The 17,341-nt window shown below is 33.6% G+C and overlaps 1 long non-coding RNA gene across 1 annotated transcript in view; it reads left to right on the top strand.

Moving 5' to 3' along the window:
• Positions 1-12,210, top strand: part of LOC129533058 (uncharacterized) — a 144,832-nt gene extending 132,622 nt beyond the window's left edge. Inside the window, exons 2-3 of the long non-coding RNA XR_008679079.2 lie at positions 8,317-8,414; positions 12,131-12,210. This is a non-coding gene — a long non-coding RNA (uncharacterized lncRNA). The remainder of the gene's footprint in view (positions 1-8,316; positions 8,415-12,130) is intronic.
• The last annotated feature ends 5,131 nt before the right edge of the window (positions 12,211-17,341 follow it).

Raw genomic sequence — 17,341 nt, 5'->3', positions numbered from 1 at the left:
AACTTCAGCAAAGTCTCAGGATACAAAATCAATGTGCAAAAATCACAAGCATTCCTATACACCAATAATAGACAAACAGAGACCCAAATCATGAGCAAACTCCCATTCACAATTGCTAAAAAGTGAATAAAATACCTAGCATACTACTTGCAAGAGATGTGAAGAACCTCTTCAAGGAGAACTACAAACCAGTGATCAGTAATGATGAACCTTTTTTCATATGTTTTTGGCCACATAAATGTCTTCTTTAGAGAAGTGTCTGTTCATATACTTTGCCCACCTTTTGATGCTCAAGTAAATAAGAGAGGACACACACAAATAGAAAAACATTTCATGCTCATGGATAGGAAGAATCAGTGTTATGAAAATGGCCATACTTCTGAAATTAATTTATAGATTCAATGTTATTCCCATCAAGGTACCATTAACTTTCTTCATAGAGTTAGAAAAAACTACTTTAAATTACACATGGAACCAAAAAAGAGTCTGTATAGCCAAGACAATTTTAAGCAAAAAGAACAAAGCCAGACCCATCAGGGTACCTGACTTCAATCTATACTATAAAGCCACAGTAACCAAAACATCATGGTACTGGTACCAAAACAGATATATAGACCAATGGAACAGAACAGAGGCCTCAGACATAACATCACACATCTACAACCACCAAACCTGACAAAAATAAGCAATGGGGAAAGGATTCCCTATATAATAAATGGTGTTGGGAAAACTGGCTAGCCTTATTCAGAAAACTGAAACAGGACCCCTTCCTTAACACCTTATACAAAAATTAACCCAAGATGGATTAAAGATTTAAACATAAGACCTAAAACCATAAAAACCCTAGAAGAAAACCTAGGTAATACTATTCAGGACATAGGCATGGGCAAAGACGTCATGACTAAAACACCAAAAACAATGGCAACAAAAGCCAAAATAGACAAATGGGATCTAATTAAACTAAAGAGCTTCTGCACAGCAAAATAAACTATCATTAGCGTGAACAGGCAACCTACAGAATGGGAGAAAATTTTTGCAATCTGTCCATCTGACAAAGGGCTAATATTCAGAATCTACAAGGAACTTAAACAAATTTACAAGAAAAAGAACTAACAACCCCATCAAAAAGTGGGCAAAGGATGTGAACAGACACTTCTCAAAAGAAGACATTTATGCAGCCAACAAACATGAAAAAATGGTCATCATCACTGATCATTAGAGAAATGCAAATCAAAACCGTAATGAGATACCATCTCACACCAGTTAGAATGGCAATCATTAAAAAGTTAGGAAACAATAGATGCCAGAGAGGATGTGGAGAAATAGGAACGCTTTTACTCTGTTGGTGGGAGTGTAAATTATTTCAACCATTGGGCAAGACAGTGTGGTGATTCCTCAAGGATCTAGAAATAGAAATACCACTTGACCCAGCCATCCTGTTACTGGATATATACCCAAAGGATTATAAATCATTCTATCATAAAGACACATGCACATGTATGTTTATTGTAGCATGATTCACAATAGCAAAGACTTGGAACCAACGCAAATGTCCATCAATGTTAGACTGGATTAAGAAAATGTGGCACATATACACCATGGAATACTATGCAGCTTTAGAAAAGAATGAGTTCATATCCTTTGCAAGGAAATGGATGAAGCTGGAAACCATCATTCTCAGCAAACTAACACAGGAAAAGAAAACCAAACACTACATGTTCTCACTCATAAGTGCGGGTTGTACAATGAGAACATATGGGCACGGGGAGGGGAATATCACACACCAGGGCCGTCGGTGGATTGGGGGCTAGGGAGGGATAGCATTAGGAGAAATACCTACTGTAGATGACGAGTTGATGGGTGCAGCAAACCACCACGGCATGTGTATACCTATGTAACAAACCTGCGCGTTCTGCACATGTATCCCAGAAATTAAAGTATAATGAAAAAAATGGGAAAAAAGGAAATCCTGTCATTTGCAACAAAATGGATGAACTTGGATGACATCACAGAAAGACAAGTACTGCATGATTCCATGTCTATGAGGTATCTAAAATAATCAAACTCATAAAAAGAGAGTAGTGTGGTAATTGCTAAGGGGTGTGGGGAGGGGTAAATAGCTAATTGCTCTTCAATGGGTACAAAGTGTCTATAGTTAAACACTGTATTGTGCAGTAAAAATTTTTGTTAAAAGTGTAGATCTTATATTAAATGTTTCAACCACAATAATAAAAAAAGTAAATAAATAAAACGGACAAACAAAAAGCTGGCCTCTTGCCTCACCTCTGGGTAATGATGGAACGTTTTTAATGAGTAAGCCATCTGGGGAAGTCAGTGAGCAGGGGAGTGTCTGGGCTGTATGGGCACTTGTAAGAATACCCACAGCTATTAAACAGTGCATTTTGTTTCCATCCTTAACATTACATATTGTTTAAATGACAGACACACACACACACACACACACACACACATACACACACACACACACACACACAGCTATAGTTAGTAATTTCTATAGTTAGTAAATTTCCTCTTCTGTGTCTTTGCCCATCTTCTCCTTGAAGCATGCATCCTTTTATTATTAATTGGTAAAATATCTGTATATATTAAAGATGTTCTTGTGTGTAAAAGAGAGAAAGTGACAAGTTAATCTTCCTTAAAACTAAATTAAAATACAAATGTATATGCATGACCTAATGTATAAAAAACTAAAATATAAGGGCCGGTGTGAAATGATATGTTTATATATATCAAAATTAACAAAGAATTGGCATTGAGAATAAACAAAATATACTTTTAAATGTGAAAAGTCCATAAGCCAATAGAAAACTGGTGAAAATATATGACTAACGAATTCACATGTTGACACTAAATATACATAAAACTGATTTTCCAACTTGGTATTCTAAGAAGCGAAAGTAAAAGTAATGCTAATTCAATCTGCACACCATTGTGATGGTAGGAAAAGAAGTCTAACAATGCCAAGCATTGTCCAGAATGTGGGCAAATAGGATCTCCCTGGAAATGCTGGTGATAGCATTAATTAGTAAAAGCAATTTAAAAAATGTTTTTAAAATACTTAGAAAACTGGAAAAAGAATCTGTTTTCCCAATAATCATTTTTATTTCTAGGAAAATAAAACTTATATTAGAACCTGGAGATTAAATGTAATGTTATATATTCCAGCATTCTATCTGCTATCTACTAATTATTATCATTATTTTTTTTTTCTTTTTTGAGACTTGGTCATACTTGTTACTGGTATCTCCAGCTGGTCTATTTTCCCACATAATTACTCATGGAATGCAGCTATTTAAGATTATAATTCAATTCCCCACATCAATAAATCATTGCTGATATAACTTTGATAAACTATTTTATATTAAAATATATTTATGTTATAAACAGCTTATATATCATATGCAAATATATAATATACATTGTTATATTATAAATAAAAATATGTTTATATTATGTTACTATAGAATAAATTAACAAATATGTTAAAATATGTATTAAATATTAAAATATTTTTATGTATCATTAAATGCAAAACAATCTATTTATTCATAATTACATTTTAATTCAGTATTGCATTTATTCTCAAATTACTATTATAGATGACATGTACTATCTCCTCCCCATTGGGTTACACAAAGGCATACTCCCGATTTCAAGACACATTAGCATAGCTCTCCTGAGCAAATCTGATTTGGTTCACTTAGACTTATTCAAAGTCAGTGTTATGAAGCTCTGCTTACAAATAATACTAGCAAACTTCACAGTTATCACTGTCTCCTGATACAAAATGACACAAGTTAGAGCGTTTCAATCTTTACCAACCTATGAATAAAAGAATAAAAAATTTTATGGCTGACCCACTCTGGAAACAAATGTATTTTCCTTCCATATCTATTTTTCAGCTCATGAGAAAATAAGTTTGTAACCTATATTATCCTGCAGAACTAGCCTAAAACTTGTTCTAAATCCATTTTAACTTTTAGATGTAAACAAGTTATAAATAAGTGTTTATTTATATATGAATAATTATTTTCACTTATAGCTCTGCCTGAAATCTCTTTAAACTATTTCTGAAAGTGAGAAATGTATCTGTGCTTGAAAATTCTCAAATTTCTTAAACTCTTAAATTCTGTCGTATCTGATCATATATATACTTATTGACTGGTTGGAGCCATATTTTTGTTTGCACTGGGGAGCACTCCATTTATGACACTTGGCAAGTTTCATCTGAAATGGTCCAGATCTCAGATGTAATATCCCTGATTATCTTGTAACTACACTGCCATTGCTTCACTCAGGTTTTCTACTTCTTAGTCTAATTCTCATAATTTATAATTTCTCAGAAATTTATTATTTCATTAATAACGTTCTTATAAGTGCATTGGCATAAGTCGAAGTCTGTATTATTAATTTTATAATCTTAGGCTGGGTATAATTTGATTTTGTTATCATTGCTCAAGTTATTTGTTTTCTCTCTTGATTCTGAAATTCCATTTATTTTTATGCATTTCAAATACATGCCTTTTAATATTAAATATCTTATATATGTTAACACATTTCTCAGGAATTTAGAATAAATATTTAACACCCTTTAGAATATGAGAAAACAATCATATTTTCCTTCAAGATATCAGAGATGTCTTTTGGGGGCACTGGATGGCAGGATTCTACTTTGCTGAGTATTATGGCTTTTTGTTTTTTGTGGGTTTTATTTCTAGAAAATATGAGACTGAGGGATCTCATTACATATGAGGCACTTGCTCTCTAGTCATTGAGTAGGGGATGCTTTATTATATATATATATATAAAATACATATACACATATATTATATATATAATATATATACACATATTTTATATATACTTATATACTTACACATATTATATATATTTTATATATATATATATATATATATGTCAGGCTGCATGAATCTTGGCTGTCTTTCTCCCACCCCAACTCACATATTCATTTATCTGCAGCTATCAGGAGCAAGGAGATTGGGAATTGACAATATGCAAGATGTGACTCTCTTGGAATCATACTGTATATGCTTTAGTACTCTTGCTGTTGAACCCTTTTCTCTTTCTTATTCCACACCTACTTATGACAAGAACTATTAATGCCTCTGGCACACACTGCTAGTTATCAATCCAACATCTATTATAGCTTTCTTCATTACTAATAGAAACTATAAAAACTTCAATTTAGTCCAGAGATACAATGGGTAAAGCTAAACAAAGAAAATGAAAACTATATATCAAGGACTCTTTTCTAAGAAATATTGCCATAGGACAAAATTTTGGCCACAGAGCTGTACAAAAATGGAAAACCTGTTTAAAATAGGGTCAGCTGACAACTCTCTTCTACTTTCATTTCCTTTTACTAACTGCCAATAACATGCCTTTGATTCCTGGACATAGAGGTGTATTCCTGAGCTCATAAAGCAGAGACACAACACTAACGACAGTGGAACAGAAAGTGTTGAGAAATCTACCACATTAATGAAATCATGAAATCCTGGGGCTACTGGATCAGCCTTATCTCTGAGAGCCTTGTCTTGGAGAAAAATAAAACACTCATTTGTTTAACCTACTATTTGTTCAAGTTTTCTACCAGTCATAGCCAAATGGAATCCTACATTTCCATATGTAATTTTTCTTTTATTGTTTAAAAGTTTTCTTAAGGTTTGACACAAGTTAAACTGTACATGGTCAAAATATGCAATGTGATATTTGTTACATATGAAGCCATTACTACAATTGAAATACATGCATCATCATTTCCAAAAGTTCGTTAACCTTTTTTATTCCCACTTATCCCTGCAAAATCCCCATTCCAAGACAATAATTGATGTTCTTTATGTCACCATATAAATACTTTCCAAAGCAATTGTACAATGATACATTCTCATGAGCAGTGTATAAGAAGATGAATTATACCACATTCTAGTCAAAGCTTCCTTTTGTGTTTTCTTCTACATTTTCCATTTTGGTTTTACATTTGGTTATAGGATTCCTTTCAATTTAATTGTTTTATTTGGTGTAAGTTATGAATCAATGTTTATTTTTCAGTATAGAAAAATATCATTTCCCTGAACTGTTTATAGATAAGATTATTGTTTCCCCATTGAATTTGCTTTGCTCCATTGCCAATGATCAGTTGACTGTATATGGGTGGGTCTATTTCTGTACTATTTATACTGTTGTACTGATTGCTAAGATTTTAATTGGGATTGCTTAGATATTAACTGGGGTTGCTTAAATCTATAAATCACTTTGGGAAAACTCTCCTACATACCTTTGCACAGTGTTTCCAGTTTTCTTAGCCTTTCTAGACTTCCAACTTCTATCCTTAATTTAGAGAGACTACAATACTGTTTTGCTGGTAGTCTCTTTACTCTGTCTGCTCTATTTTCCTCTCTCAGTGAATACTGTTCTTTTGCATACATTTTTTATACATTTTATACACAAAATATACAACTGCTAGGAATTACATATTTTGTCTGTCTTAGTGTTGTTGTTGTAGGGAGGGTAATTTTAATCCCAGATCCTTTATATTGATCCATTATACATACATTTCATTCAAGCATTTCATATTGAACTTTTATTCTCAGTAATATATTATCTGTTTTCTCTATTTCCAGGATTCCCCCAAATTTCTTGTCCACTAAGCATTGCATTTATAGCTTTCTGAAAAAGCTATAGATATTTAAATTAAAAAAATTAATACCATACATTTGAGTAGGCCAGGTAGAGCTAAGTTATGTGCTCAGTCTATCATCTTGAAAGTGTATATATTAGAATGAACATATATATATATATACACACACATATATTTGTAAATATTCATAGACATAACAACATTCTGCTTTTGTGACAATTATGTCTTATAGTTCTCATTTGATTCAAAACTCAGTAAAGTGAGTGACTTTTTTACTGTATGTTTCAAAATCAAAAGTTAGCAAAGAATATGAGTTTCGATATTTTAATTTTAGTTATATATCTGCTACTAATTATCCGTGTGTATTAGTTGGTTCACTTAAGTGCTCTGGATCTATATTCCTGCTTATGAGAGTTAAAAAGTCACTAAATTTCTGTCTAGCACTAAGTCACTAATTTTCTAACAGGAAATGGTTGATGATCCACTTTAGGGGTGAGATCTATCTGGCTTTATATTCTCCAACTGTAAGATACTTTCCTTTATAAAGATATAGATCTGTTATTTAAAATGAGAGCAGGGACACTTTCAGAGTTTCTTCACAACATGCGTATATTTTTGTTCTTTTTTTCAGTTTATCTGACCCATTACTTTTCCTTTTCAAGCTTACTGCCTTTGAAGTACTTGTTATTTAATTTTACTCTACATGAATTGAACTCAACATATTACATCTCCGAGGAAAAATTTGAAGTCTTATTTCTCATTGTGGTTTAAAAGATTGATCTCCTGTTAAAGGGATTTCAAATATTGGTTGGAGAAAAGTTGCTTTGGAATTAAAGTAGCTTTCCAGAGGCCACAGAAAACATGTCATGTAGATAAGAATTTACTTTACTTATATGCACTATGATTCTTTTCTGCTGGGGATACAGAAATCATGGTTTGCCTTATAGTGATACACTGTTATAGGATTTTATGATCTCATGAATATTAAGTTAATTTGGGAGTCTATAACTCAATAGATGTTTAGAAAATCTAAAGAACATGTAGATGATACTAAAAATAACACTTCAGAAAACAACAAAATGTTAAAGATAAATTAATAAATAATGAGAATGACAAAAATGGAATCAGTAAGAGGTAAGCTATAGGAAAAAATGCAGTTACATTTTAACATTTAAAGAGCTTGGAATTAATCACTTGCATCCCCACAACAGGAGTATATTAGTTTGTTCTCACACCGCTATAAAAACATACCTGAGACTGGGTAATTTATAAAGAAAAGAGGTTTAGTCGGCTCTCAGTACTGCAGGCTGTACAGACTTCTGCTTCGGGAGAGGCCTCAGGAATCTTACAATCATGGCTGAGGGTGAAGGGAAAGATGGCAGGAGAGAGTGAAAGGGAAAATGCTACATACTTTCAAACAACCAGATCCCTCATGAGAACTCACTCAGTATTAATGAGAAGAGCAAGGGAGAAATCTGCCCCCATGATCCAGTCACCTCGCACCAGGTCCCTCCCCCAACAACGGGGATTACAATTCAACATGAAATTTGGGTGGGAACACAAAATCAAACCATATTAAAGTGGAAACTGGATAAAATAAAAATCAGTGACTTGTTTGAATTCTGAATTTGCAGGGAGAACTGCTAGCTGAAAATATGAGAAGCCAGCACATCCTGAAAGAAATACCCTAGATCCGCTTAACTGGAAACGAAGCAGCTGGAACCGTAAACAGGTAGGAATATTAAAAGAGTACTTTCATCCTTGTTAATGGTTGAGTATGGATTAATATGAGACTGAGAAACTGCTGGGGGTCTCAGTCTTTCTATAAAGCTCAACATATTCTTATGGTGAAAATATAAGAAAGATCCCCTCTTGGTTCTGGCAGGTGGAAAAGAAAGGTAATCGTTATAAAATAGAGCAAGAGATTTCTCCATCACAAAAGCTTAAACTCCAGGGGAAGGCATTTTTCTAATGCCTTATGACAGCTGTAGGAAGGGCAGTTCTCCTACTCCAGCTCTTTCTATCCTTCCTGTAACTAACTAAAGGAAAAAAGTAGCTAATAGGAATCAAGTTATGGAAGTTGACAGAACACTGTAGACCAGAGTAGAGGTCTGTGGAAAAAAAATATTATACCACTGGAGAAACATTATGAAGGTTACTATCCTAAGGCACAGGGCCATTTAAACACTGACTTAACAGGAAGATTATAAAATGCTCTTCTTTGATACATCTTTTTCTACACTAACTGGGTGCAAATTTAGTAACAGGTAATTACAGTTGAAAGAACTGTAGAACTTAAACTCTTTCTGAGGAGCAGTGCTTAAGGGAAGTTCAAAACCAAGGGAAAAGACAAAAAACAAGGACACTAGAGGAAATTGATGACTCTGACACCTACAGTTAGAATAAACTTTAACACAACACAGCTCCTAGCATAAAACCTCACACTAAAGGCCTTTTTAACTTAGTTGCCATAATCAAATACATCATGCCCAGTTTTAAACAAAAAAATTATAACACATGCCAAAACACAGAAAATACATGGTCTGAGGATACAAAAAATATCAGAAATAAATTCAATTATGTCAGATATTTTGGAATTATCAGACTGGGAATTTAAAATAACTAAGATTAACATGTTAAGTGCTCTAATGGAAAAAAGTAGATAACATTAGAAAATAAATAGTTAGTGAAGGCAGAAAGGTAGAAACTGTAACCAAAAATCAAAAGAAAATACTAGAAATCAAAAACAATGTCTAATAAAGAATGTCTTTGATGGGCTAGCCATTAGACTTTACATAGCTGAAGAAATAATTAGTGAACTTGAAGATAGATTCAAAAGAAACTTCTGAAACTTCCAGAAGAAAATTCAAAGAGATAAATAAACAGAATGACAGGGTGACAATATTGAAGGTGTAGCATATGTGTAATTAAAATGTCAAGAGAAAAAAATGAAAGAAATATTTGAAGTAATAATATACATCAAATTGCAGATCCCGGAAGCTCAAAGAATACCAAGTAGAATAAATATCAAAGCACAAAACAAAACAACAATAAAAACCAAAAAGGAAACATATTTAGGCATATTATATTCAAATTGCAGAGAAACAAACACGACAAATAAATGCTGCCAGATAAAAAATAAAACATCCTAAATATAGGATAAGAATAAGAATTACAATACCCTCCTCATCAGAAGCCATGCAAGAAAAAAGAATGAGCAGAAGCCTTTGAAGTGCCAAAAGAAAAAATCCATCAACCTACAATTTTTTTACCAGCAAACTTATTCTACAAAGTTGATGAGAAATAAAGTCTTCTCAAACAAACAAATACTGAAAGGATTTATCTCCAGCAAAACTGCCTCACAAGACGTTTTAATAGAAATACTTCAGGCAGAAAGAAAATGACATAGATCAGAAACTGTATTTAAAAAGAAGAGCATTAGACAAGGCACGAATGAACGTAAAATAAAATCTTTATTTTTCTTATTCTTATGTGATTTAAAAGATAACTCTTTATTTAAAGCGATAATAGTACCTCTACACTTGATAATTATAGGGTATAGATAAGTGAAACCAATGTGTCACTATTATAAGTGATGGGAGAAAAAAGTTAGGAATACTATGGTGGAAAGTACCTGCACTGCATGCAATAGAGTGTTATTTGAAGGTGAATTTAGATTAAATAAAAATATATATTGTAAACTCGAGGTCAGTACAAAAAAGTTCCAAAGGAAGTGCAACAGGTATGAAAAAAGAGCATGTAAAATAAAACCACAGAAAATATTCAATTAAAACCAGGGAAGGAAGGAGTGGAAGAAACAAAACAAATGCACCGCATGGAAAACAAAAACGTGGCCGATGTTATTCTAATCATAACAAGGATCGTTTAAAAATGAATGGTCTAAATACACCAACTAAAAGGCAGAGATGGTTACAGTTGATTAAAAAAAGATCCAATTGTGCTTTTTCTACATGATGCTTACTTTAGATATAAAGACTCAGGCTGAAAGTAAAGTGGTGGAGAAATGTATACCACGCTAGCACTATGCAAAATAAAGCTGAAGTAGCTATATTAATTTCAGACAAGCCAGACTTCATAAGATGGAAGGTGATCAGCAATAAAAGCACAAGTACATGATGATAAAGAGGTCAATTCTTCAAAAAGACATCATGATCTTAAGTATTTACATATCACAACAGCTTCAAAATACATGAAGCAAAACTGATAGCAGAAAAAGATAAATCCAGTATTACAGTTGGAGAATTCCACATTTTCCTATCACTAATGGTTAGATCAAGTAGGCAGAAAATCACTAAGGTTATAGATGATCAGAATAGCATTATGAATTGATACTATCTAATTTACATGTATGGAAAAAATCAATACAATTAATAAAACTGTAGCCAGAATAATGAGGAAAAAGAGAGAGAAGATACACATTAGCATAATAGAAATGACAGAGAGGTCATCATGACTGATCTCATAAACACTAAAAGAGTAACAAAGAAATACTATGAATAATTCCGTGCCTGCAAATTTTATAACAGAAGAAATGGACCAACTAATTTCTTGAAAGATGCAATCTAGGCTCCGGGGTGCGGTGGCTCACGCCTGTAATCCCAGCACTTTAGGAGGCCTTGGCAGGAGGATCACGAGATCAGGAGATCGAGACCATCCTGGCTAACATGGTGAAACCCTGTCTCTACTAAAAATACAAAAAATTAGCCAGGCATGGTAGCACATGCCTGTAGTCCCAGCTACTCAGGAGGCTGCGGCAAGAGAATCACTTGAATCCAGGAGGCGGAGGTTGCAGTGAGCCAAGATCACGCCACTGCACTCCAGCCTGGCCGACGGAGCAAGACTCTATCTCAAAAAAAAAAAAAAAAAAAAAAAGAAAGATGCAATTTATTAAAACTCTACGCAAGGAGAAACAGATAACCAGAATAGCTTTTTAGAAGTCCAGCTCCTGGTCAAAAATTAAAACAACAACAGCAACAACATCATCAACAACAACAATAACAACAAAACATTCCTGTGTGATTTTTCAGATCTGACCATAAGCCATTAAAAAGGCTTTACCTGGTAGTCTTCACAGTGGAAAGCTGCCCTTCCTAAACTAGACTATGTGCACAGCCAGTACATTGCAATTTTGAAGAGAGTTGCAGTCAAGTACTTAGCCCTGCTTGGCTGGACATGCTCTTGTGCATACCTGCATTTTTAGTCCAGGCGTGTTCATGTAGAAGCTTTTTTGTCTGAGGCATTTGGCTGAGGTCTTCATCAAGTGCCTCTTCTGAGACCTCCTTGGGGAAGGACCTGTGTTTGAAGACACTAATACTCAGTCTGGCTCAGTACTTAGTAATTGTTCATTCCTAGCACTCTCTCTACTCTCTCCCCACAGCCTTAGAGTCCATAAAACTACAGGAGACTTTTTTTCTTTCTCTTTCATAGTGATGCCACTCTGTGCTGATACACCTGACCCTCCACCAATGAACTGGCCCATCTGGGGAAATGGAAAATGGGAGAGTAGGTATTTTCTCTGAATTTAGCATCTTGCTGATGCTATTGCAGTAAGTGATTAAAGGCTTCTCTGTTACTTGAATTTTGGCATGTTTTTGCTTTAGTAAACGACTGGACACCTGGTTGCTCAGCTTTCTCTCTAGCTCAGCTGAGCTCTTGACAACTCTGTATCTATTAAATAAATTAAATACATCATTAATAACCTTCAAGAAAGAAAACACTAAACCTAGATACCATCGCTGGTGAATTCTACCTAACATATATGAAAGAAACATTTTTTTTTCACAATCTCTTCTAGAAAATAGATGCAGAGGAAACACTTTCTGACCCATTGTATAAAGCTGATATTACCTTAATATGAAAATCATATTCAGACATTACTAAAAGTAAAACTATAGAACAATATTTTTCTTATAAACTTAAACAGAAATAGCCTCAATAAAATATTAGCACATTGTGTCAAACAATGCACAAAAACAATTACACTCCGTGAACAAATAGAATTTGTTCCAAGAATTCAAGGCTAATTTATCATGCAAAAGTCAATAATATAATTCATCATATCAACAGGCTAATGAAGAAAAACATGATCATTTCTACTGACACATAAAAAAGTATTTGACAAAATCCAACACCAATTTATGAAAAACATTTCAGCTTATGAAGATAGAGATCAATATGCAAAAGTCAATTACCTTTTCATACTCCATCAATGGACAATTGGAATTTGATGTTACAAAAACAACACTGTTTACAATAGCACCAAAACTATAAAGTATTTAGGAATCAATCTAACAAAACTTTTATATGATTAATATGTATAACAATCTAATGAGAAAAATCAAGTAAAAAGTGAAATATTTCATTGTCATGAATTGGAATACCTCAACATTGTTAAGATATCCATTGTTTCTAACTAGATTTAAGGATTAAAGACAATCTGAATAACTATTCCAGAAATATATTTTACAGATATTAATAAAATGACTCAAAAATATAAATGCAATTGCACTTCAAAATGATTATAGTTGGGAAAGCTAAAAAAAAATGAGCAAGAGTCAGCATAGCATCATGATTAGGATCATGGACCCTGAGCCCCACAGTTGAGGTTTGAATCTGGCTCTTCTGCTTATTATTTTACCAGGGCTAGTTAGGCTTTTATCACTTGGAGGCTACCAAAACTGAGTAGACAAAAAGCTTATTATATTTTTGAGGGGACTATCTTTTCTAAAGTATCTGAAAGAAAGCATGACAATTAGGACCTAAAACAAAGCTTTTGTCTCCAGATGTCTCTGCATCAAGTGAGCTTTAGAAAGTTTCTCAGAACCCACAAAGTAGGTGGTATGGTAAGGCTTTGTCTCCCCACCCAAATCTCATCTACAATTGTAATCCCTGGGTATTTAGGAGGAAACCTGGTGAGAAATGATTGGATTAAGGCCGTAGTTTCACCCATGGTGTTCTCATGATAGAGAGTAAGTTCTCACAAGATCAGATGGTTTTACAAGGCAGTTTTCCCTGCTCTTGCTAGCATTCTCTCACCTGCTGCCATGTAAGATGTGCCTCTTCCCCTTCCGCCATGATTGTAAGTTTCCTGAGGCCTCCTCAGCCATGCAGAACTGTGAGTCAATTAAACTTCTTTCCTTTATATATTAAACAGTCTCAGGTATTTCTTTATAGCAGTGTAAGAATAGACTAATACAGTAGGTATTTTATGAAGTCCCTTCAGATAGAGCAAAAGTGATAAGGAAAAAGAAAGAACTTTAGGAGGTCAGAGTCAGGGTCTTTGGAGAACAAGGTTTCTAGTCCTGAAGAGAGGGCCTTAGAAAGAAGTTTCCAGCCTCCTTCTTCACTAACTTTTCTGCCAAGAGACGTTTCAGAATTTCAAAATTTCTATAGATCAATATTGCTCTCCTTCTTCATTTATCCAAGTGGAGGTATTCATTGTAAATATATTTTTCCTGTTCCAGCAATACCAAATGAATATAAGATTGACTGTAACAAGAGGGAGCAAACTCATGCGTTTACTCCATAAAGGTCTAAATCAAAGGGGTACCATCTGAGCCTGAGGAGGTGATAAGGACACCCACCCCAAAGTTCCTGAACTTTAAATTTGATGCAATGATGTCATTACTGAACTGGGCTTTGTGGTTTTTTTTTTCCATTGGGGATGAAGTGAGTATATTTTACCTTTGGTCATAAGAAAAGTGGATTGTCATTGGAATTAATGCAGTTCATCAAATATTTTCAACTTTGCTCTCTGGGTATAAGGATGATCTTCTTAGCTTTATTAACATTGGGTGGTGCTGAAAATATGATATGTGCTTTAAGATATGAGAATTACTTCTGGGCCAGAGTATTTAATTGCTGGTTTGAGATCCTTCAGAGTCCTCTTTTGCTCTGTACAGTAACCAGGAACATGTAAATTGTTTATCACCCCAAATGAATTAAATGAGCATAAACTACTTATATGTCACCAGATATCACATGCAAAAAGGTATTTATCATTTTAAGCAACTGATAAAGATTTTGTTTTTTTTGCCACAGCATAATCTGGCCTATGCTGATTGATATAGGAATGATAGAGAGATGACAGGTAGATAGATATATTTCTATTTAGATATGTATATGCATGTGTATACACACACATATTTAATTCAGTAGAAGTGTATCTATATGCTTACATGTAGGTGTGTTTATAGATATAGGTATGTACATATTTTTATGATTAAGAAATTCTAATATATTTATAGCTAACCAGAATTATTTTTTAGAGAGAGAACGCAGAATTCTTCAGAGAAAGACCTGTAAAACTGCTAGAATTGTGCCTTGCAAAAAGAGAGGGTAAGGGATTTAAAGCATAAGTGTAGACACTGGACTCTATAGCTGTCTGGAGAGTTTATCTATAATAATATAATGCAGCTGTGAGGAAAGAGAAAAGTGGCGCATTATGAACTAAGCAGCTATTGCAGGGAGCACACAATGGCCTTGATAAGAACAGTGAATACAGAGGTGAAAAAAGTGGCTCAAGAACTGTGTGGGAGGAAATTTCAGAAGTTTGTAGAAATTGAGTCTATGTGTTGGCACAGAAGTACTTCAAAGTGCTTCTGAATTTCTAGTATAGGTGACTGAGAATTTATAACATTGTTGATTTAGGTTAAACACAAAAGGAAGACAGGTTTGGGGTGAGAAAGAAGGAAGATAAACAGTGTACATGGAAAACATTCAGCAGCATGAAGTATTGCTGGCTGAATAGAACCAAACAATCAAGTTATTCTGAAGATGAGTTAAAATTACTAACACTATTCATTATCATCAGGCGTATTACATAAATTTCATTGATTCTTTCAAATGAATGAATAAATTTCTTTCTACATGTTTTACTTCTTTAAATTTATTGTATAATCATTGAACAAAAACAAATGCATAAATAAATCTAAGTATGTTACTTTTTTGTTTTCCTTGCTTTTTAACTGTTTTATACCCTCTTCACTCCTTCTCTTGTAAAGCTAGTTTTCATTCATTCACCCTTTTTTTCTAACCATCAGAATAATCACATAAGAACAATTATATTTCTCAATGTATAAAATATCAAAAAATCAGAGATTAGGAACTTTGTCCAGTTCACAGAGGTAACAAAATTCAGAGGATGATTTCAAGCTCAAATCTATACAATTCTAGATCCCGTAATGGTTAACAGTAAGCTGTGCAACCAAAGGCCTCACAATACTTTTTATTTTTATCATTAAGAAAGGCTTCCACTAGCATTTAGCCATTTATGCCATCTTGATGAGTGTTTACAAGTTTTCTGCAAAGTTCCGCATCACTCTGAAAAGCAGCACATACTTCATTGGATAAGAAGCTCTTCATCTAATCACTCCAAGAGCATTACTTATCATATGACAAGGCAGCTATTGTCTCCATAGTTTCTATTATCTTACCACAGCTGTCTTGTTGGAAACAGCTGCCTGTATCAAAAGTAAAGCCAAGACCGTAGCAAACACATTTACTTTTGCTCATGAAGATATCTTGTTCTACTGTCATAATGAATGACAATTGTATTAACATTTGGATAATGAGTTTTTAGACTTAATGGAACTGATGTGGTCTAGGTGTTTATGTCTTCTTAATATATCCCTACGAGTGCTTCTTAAAAATAGGATTCTTCTAATATCATCATAACCATTAACGCACATGACATTTTACATTGTAAAGTGTGAAGAGCTTTTTTACCATAAATCTCACTGGAGAATGTAGAACTCACAACAAACCTCTGAAAGCTTTTATGTAGGTAAGCAGCACACGTATTTGGAGATGAAGAACAAATAATTAATTTTATCGGCAGAATATTTGCCTTTAAATTGCAGCTGTATGTGAACCATTAGGAAAAGCAATCACCCTAAGAAGACTCTTCTTTTTGAGTTAGAAATACAACAAACAAATTTGTGAATTAAATCAACTAAATAATAAATTTTAAAAAAGAAACAAAAAGAGCAGCTATATGAATGGACAGGTCAAAAATTAAAACTTTTCCAGTGTTATTCTTTTATAGAGGTAGCTTCATTTTGCCATTTTCAAATTAATCTTCACATTATTATATATTCACTCTCATATTAAACATGTTATGTTAAGCAGGCAAACATCCAAATCTCACATTAATATTGAAGCTGACAGAGAAATCTCAGAAGAAAATGAGTATACTATGTATGAGTATCACAGTATGAAACAATCAATCATACATTTAAACATGAAGAACAGATAGTCTAAAGGTCTATGTGACCCCATGCCACTTATCTCCAGAATAAAACCAATAAATGTTAAAAAGGTAAAATTATATATTTTGGAAGATAACCAGTAGTGTTGTGTTTAGTTTGGTGTTTCCAAATTTAGGGAATAAGAAATAAATTCGCATATTTGGAGATTTTCTGTTGCACAGGAAGACTGAAACATTTTTTTCACAAAATAAAATCACAATATGGGCCAGGCGCAGTGGCTCACGCCTGTAATCCAAGCACTTTGGGAGGCCAAGGCAGGTAGATCACGAGGTCAGGAAATCGAGACCATCCTGGCCAACGTGGTGAAACCCCGTCTAAAATACAAAAAAAAACAAAAATTATTAAAATACAAAAAAAAATTAGCTGGACA

The sequence above is a fragment of the Gorilla gorilla genome, chromosome 3 (genome assembly GCF_029281585.2).
Source record: "Gorilla gorilla gorilla isolate KB3781 chromosome 3, NHGRI_mGorGor1-v2.1_pri, whole genome shotgun sequence".
Lineage (NCBI taxonomy): Eukaryota > Metazoa > Chordata > Mammalia > Primates > Hominidae > Gorilla > Gorilla gorilla.
This window is presented reverse-complemented; position numbering and strand designations above follow the sequence as displayed.